Raw genomic sequence first — 6,470 nt, forward strand, 5'->3', positions numbered from 1 at the left:
AAGGTAGCCTGTCGGCGCCTTACCTGTCGCTTCTGCCTTATCTGTCGCTCTTGTCACCTGATTGGCTGAAATGAACGATCCATGTTTTAGAGGCTGTCCGGGTTATCGCCTGTTCATAAACAATCGTATTTTAAGTTTTCCTGGTAGACTGTTCGTTTTTATTTAAAAACAAAGCACCGCGAAGCAGAACATTAACATTGAAATCGCGTCGCATTTATCGATCTTGATGTACTGAAATGAATTTCGACACAGGCTTGTTATACTCCCTGATTTACTATGTTTACTGCTAAGCTAATGTAGCACGTTGTGTAACACGACTACCGGTACGTTAAGTTTATATTGACCGCGAAATATTTTACATCTGTAAGTTAATACAGTAGTCTGGAGGGAATTTGTGGATTTTCATAACAATTGTTCACTTCGTGACAAGTTTCTGATTTTTTGCAAGGTGTTAGGTATGGGTCTAAGGTTTCCAAAAATCATTGGAGGCAAGTTTGCGGCGCCCCCTATTGGCCGGTATCCATTACTTTCAAAATGGCCCCTGCTGAAAAGAAAACGGGTTGTATCCTACCTTATTATGGTCTGAAAATGTTGTAGGGTGCAGCTTTTCCCATTTCACTAAATAAAATAATTGTTATGTAAACACCATATTACTATTTGAAGGTAATTTATTGAGAGATACCTGGTCATGGTCCATTTTTGCTCTATTTTTTCCTTCTGGGCAGCTCATGAGGCTGTGAAAGTCAACAAGTTTGACTGGGCTGTAATGGACTGCTCAAACCTGTTTTCCGATCCATCTTACATTCCCCCCTAGATCACATGCTGTGCATATGCTGTACTTCAGAATTATTGATAACCAATGTTGTGCTTGTCGACTTCATTTGTCAAGCGATTTGTGAGATAAGTGCATGCAAAAATATGTAATTATTTGGACTACACAACAGAAGTCGCATGTCTGACTTGCAGGCACTTCAGCCGCGGTGCAGCGGTTGGGCTGCATATGCACCTTCAGCCTCTGTTCATGTCAAATACTTGAGGCACAGGTTGTAGTCTTTTACCTCAGTTTCGCACAAAAACTAAAATAACCTTTCTTTGCCAAAAAATCGGCGGTCTTACGACACCAATTGAAACCTTTAAAATTCACTGCTATCATATTATGTGAAATCCACAGCACATGCCAAACTTCCATTCAAAATGTTGATAGTTACAGCCCCAGAAGAAGGGTGTGACTTACATAGGTGCCCCATGTTGATTGCGAAAACGACATTGGTCAGTCTTGCTTCAGCTGCATGAAGTAACACAGCAAGTACTAGCAACACTAAAAGCTAGCTCTCAAAGCAAAACATAATTTGCAACACTCAAGTCATCAAGTGAACTTCATTGTCGAAATCTATGGAACAGTGTGAAGTGTACAGTTCCTGGATGGCTGGAATGGGTGATCTGATGATCTTTTCTGCTGTCATCACCAGCCTCTGTATAGTGCCTACTTGTCTCTACTGCCATGCCAGATGGAGAGACTGCTGGTCAGGATGATCTCAATGGCACAGACCTGTAGAAGGTGGTGAGTGCAGATGTGGGGACGTTGGCTCTTCTCATCCTCCGCAGGGCTGTGGTGTTGGTAGTCTATGTGAGGTCATTTGTGATGTGCACTCCCAGGAACATTGTGCTTTTTGCTGACTCCACAACACTTCCATTGATGATGATTGGTATGTGTGTTTTCCTGAAGTACAGTTATTTATTTTGTTTTGTTGACATTGAGAAGCTGGTTGTTCCTCTCACACCATTTGATAAGTTGCTTTACCTCCTCTCTGTACTGAGTCATTGTTGTATCTGATTAGGTCCACCACTGTTGTTTCATCAGCAAATTTGAGGATGTGATTCATTTCAAATCTGCCACAGCATCCGTGGGTCATCAGTGTGAACAGCAGGGGAGATAGCACACATCCTTGTGACACCCCGGTGTTAATGATGGTCGTCGCTGAGGAGTTCTTGCAATGCCAACTCTCACTGTTTGCGGCATGTTTGTGAGAAAGTCCAGTTGCACAGTGAAGTGCTGATGCCTATTGTACTCAGTTTGCCCATCAGATGTTGAGGGATGACAGTGTTGAACGCAGAGCTGAAGTCGATGAACAGCATCCGTGCGTGACTGTTTTTGTGTTCCAGATGAGCCTGGCAGAGGTGGAGTGCGAATGGATCCAGAGTAGGGGGGTGGATAACCAGCAATATGCAGCAATACCAGAAGTAGTGGCACATGCCTTGCAGAGCAGAGCAAAAAATAAGCCATCAAAGCAAGCTTTCACAAAGAGGTGGTTGAGAGTCCAGGTTTACAAGTATGAGGTTACCATGCGACCAGAGTGATCAGGCAGTTTGCAAGAGAGGCAGTAATTGGATCATGGCATAACATCTTTTAGTTTTCAGGGAAACCAGAGCACTAATATTGAATATTTATTGGGATTGGGCTGCTTGTTGCCAGCAGGAGTGTTACAGGTTCTTAAAATGTTTCAATCATTCACCCTTTCATCAATTTCACAAAAATAGCATAGTCTATCAAAAGGTATGTGCAATGTGCTATATTTGTTGTTGCATTAAAAAAAATTAAGGAGCCATGTACACCATCCTACACCAATGAGTATGGTCAGTGACTGAAGTTATAGGGGTGGTATTGCAGCTAGATGGCAATCACGGGTAATTGAAGAATGAACGTGTGTCAAACAAGCTGCCTACAATAACTTGCCTAAAACACAGTAACAATGGAATACTGGGAAGTTCGAGTAACATCTAAATTAACAAAAACAACAATAATACAGCAATTTACTGTACACCTGCACAGTGTGATTGTGTACTGTGCACATTGCCGTAAAACACTGTAAATCATTGAGCTAGAAATTTGGGATGAGATTTTACAGTTAATGACTGTGATACCCTGGTAATTCTCAACAGTGACCATGACCACACATTTGGCATGAAAATGAGCTTCAAATGGTATGGTATTGGAATAACAACCATTTCATTAAATAGACTGTAAAATGTCGAATTAAAGAAACATTTCAGACAAAAATCTGGCAAAATAAGGCCATTTTGCATTTTATGGATAACGGCCAATAGGGGGCGCCGCCAATTTGCCTCCAATGAAATGGGAAATGGGAAAAGCTGCACCCTACAACATTTTCAGACCATAATAAGGTAGGATACAACCCGTTTTCTTTTCAGCAGGGGCCATTTTGAAAGTAATGGATACCGGCCAATAGGGGGCGCCGCCAACTTGCCTCCAATGATTTTTGAAAACCTTAGACCCATAGCTAACACCCTGCCAAAAATCAGAAACTTGTCACGAAGTGAACGATTTTCACGAATTCCCTCTAGACTATATACTATTTTACATCTATAACCTATCTATAGCCTACTATTTCCACGATCTGCTTACCTTGATCCCCACAGATACCACGCAAAACGCTAAAATACGAGGGAATGCACTCATTGACTGAATATTGCTACTATGACAGACTGAGCAAGTGACTGTGACTGGATTACATTAACTTGCTTTTCGTTTTTACCTGGTAACAATTATATAATAATTATATATGCTCTATAACATAACAACGTTAAAATGCAACTAAGTAGAAGCGTGCAGTATTGGCAGGCAGTAGCCTATTTAAACAGTCTCAGCCATGCAACTGAGAAGAGGTTGAATATGCTACACAAAGATTATAAAAGAAAACTCCCCCCCCCCACACACACACACACACACACGTACTACAATATCTAGAGCCAAATAAAAGGGACACCAGTGTTTTATTTCACCTTTATTTTGGAATTCCCAGATGCCATTTTAAGTCATCTGAAATAACTTACAGTATTAAGTAATGTGCCATTTATTTAAAAAAAACTGCATACTTGAATAAAAAATAACATTTTGTTAAACAGGTGCATGAGTAAGGGACAGCTCTTCCACATACCCATGTCATTGTAATGGGGGCAGGCGTTTGTTTACATTTCAAAAAAACATCTTAATTTATTCCCAATAACATTCAAAAGGTTATGCAACATCAGCAGACAACTAGCAAACAGACAGTGATACCTTTTGGGATAGTATTTGGATTAGGCCTATGTTAAGAAGGTTTTTAATGCAATCAAAGTCTGCCCCCATTAGAATAGCTCAGATCTCAGAAAGAGCTGAGTCAAAAAATGCCAGCATCACCGGGTACTGACAAGTCAAGGGTAGCATGAGCTATACAACAGCATATTGAAATTGGCAGAAGCTATCTTTTAAGAGGCAAATGGTTGAGTAATCCAGTGCCACTTTGATGTTATGGGCATTCTAATTTACCTGAAATCACCAGACATAACCTTCCATTCATTTTCAATGTTTTTTTTTTTTTTCTGGTGAGTTAGAATGTCCATACCACCAAAGCACCCAAACGTAATGAAGAGGGAAGTGTGGATGACCAGATTAAAAAATAAAAAAAAACAGCTGGCATCAAAGCATCAAGGATATCTGGGCTTCTATAACCCTGATGCAATGCCACTGCCCATTGACTTCAATGGTGCGACACCTTCCATTCTGACACACATTGAGACACACTGCCATGCAAAGCAAGTAAGAGTGTGGGAAGATATAATCACAAATAGTAGCTACATTCCTGTCCTGATGCATCTGCCAGATGGCAATCTAGCAAAGAACTTGTGCCGAGGGTGCAGTAACACATGGAGAACCATGATGTGATGCAGTATGTGATGGTTTATTAGCAGTTTTGTGGTTGTAGTGTCTTCTACAGGGTTCACAAGAAGTGTAGATTTTGCAGAGGTGTTGGTGGCCCATGACTGGTCCTGGATGGTGCACCACCTTCACCGAATCTCCCCTGATGCTGATGAGTTGGACATGCTGGAAATGTCATCTAAAGTTTGGCAAAGAGAGAAGATTAGAGGAGAGTGCGTGCGTGCGTGCGTGCGTGTGTGTGTGTGTGTTATTAACCCATTTTAGCCTGATGCTGCATACACGATGCATTGTCCAAGGCGCCTGAAGTGACATGGGTGCATTCCAATATGCAGACTCCTGTCCATTCTCATGCAAGATGATGGTCTTGGCTTTTAAATGCAACTAATTTCATGTTTTTATGTGCCTCAGAGGCTGAGCAAGTTAGGTTTTTACCGCCCCTGGCAAAAAGTATGGAATCACCTGTCGTGGAGGATGTTCATTCAGTCGTTTTTATTTTTTAGAAATATGATGGATCACAGACCCGACTCAGAACTGAACTCATTTCAAAGGGCAACTGTCTGGCCTTAAGAAACACCAAAAGAAATCATGAAAAGTAATTCCGTTAGTAAGTAAGAGTTACTTTTTTAGAGCATGCATAGGGGAAAAAATATGGAATCACTCAGCTCTGAGGAAAAAAAATATGGAATCATGAAAAACAAACACACAAACAAGCACTTCAAAAACTTTTTCTGGATTTTGGAACAACTTACAGCCTCGGAGTAATAGTATCAATGAGAAAAAACGGTATCCTTCATCAATTTGGCTTCAAATGTCTCTGATTACAGTGACAGAACATCTTTACAGGTTGGGACCTTGCCATTGACCATTTAAAAGTGATACTGTCCCATTTTTGGAAATAAGCTCATATTACACATCCCCTTGAGTTAAATAACTGACTTTTACCTTTCTCCTGTACTTTCAACCGTTCTCTGAGAACGGCAGTGCAAATTTTACCTCCGAGCTAGCAGTTAACATGGACTCCTATGAGACCAGTTAGCCGCCAGCTGAAATGAGTTCAGTTCTGAGTCGGGTCTGTGATCCATCATATTTCTAAAAAATAAAAACGACTGAATGAACGTCCTCCACGACAGGTGATTCCATACTTTTTGCCAGGGGCTGTATATGGGTTGTAATAACCAACCTACCGTAGAGCACATTTGTTGTCAATACTTGAGTAATGTCGTTGACCGCCCTCCTCCTCCAGGTGAGCCATTCGTGTACATCCGTGGACTGGCAGCAACACAGCATCTGAACAGACAAAATCCAAGGCGACATTGCAGTACAAAACTATTAGATTACAGTCTTGCATTACTTTTTGTGGTAATGCAGTTATGAGTGTTACAACACACCCCAGTTGCAGGCTTATTATTGTGCTTCTGGGTTCACTCTGGGTGTGTGTAGAGTAGTTTATCTAAGTGGCCTCTGTCTTCAGTCTACAAGAAAGTAAGCTGTATCTGTTGTGTCTCATCTGAATTTTAATATAATACTCCTCTTGTAGAATATACCCCATGTGGACTTTGGGAATCATAGACGTTTTGACATTTATTTTTTCCACAATTAAGACCTCTGTGTCATATTCCCAAGGAATGGTAGCATCGCATCTGCTCTGCTGTGCTGAGTCAAAGTAATTCATAAGCCTACTGGTTGTGTTTTCCCTGCCCATTCACAACTTTGATGGCCTGCAATTTATTCAGATGTGTTCTACAACTTTTTG

At 41.1% G+C, this 6,470-nt stretch overlaps 1 long non-coding RNA gene across 1 annotated transcript; it reads right to left on the bottom strand.

Moving 5' to 3' along the window:
* Positions 1-4,720: 4,720 nt before the first annotated feature.
* LOC134439642 (uncharacterized) lies at positions 4,721-6,054 on the bottom strand. Its single transcript, XR_010032808.1, has 2 exons — positions 5,902-6,054; positions 4,721-4,895 (listed from the first exon to the last, which is right to left on the bottom strand). It is a non-coding gene; the product is annotated as an uncharacterized LOC134439642 (long non-coding RNA).
* Positions 6,055-6,470: the final 416 nt, after the last annotated feature.

This window comes from Engraulis encrasicolus, chromosome 23 (genome assembly GCF_034702125.1).
Source record: "Engraulis encrasicolus isolate BLACKSEA-1 chromosome 23, IST_EnEncr_1.0, whole genome shotgun sequence".
In the NCBI taxonomy this organism is placed as follows: Eukaryota; Metazoa; Chordata; class Actinopteri; order Clupeiformes; family Engraulidae; genus Engraulis; species Engraulis encrasicolus.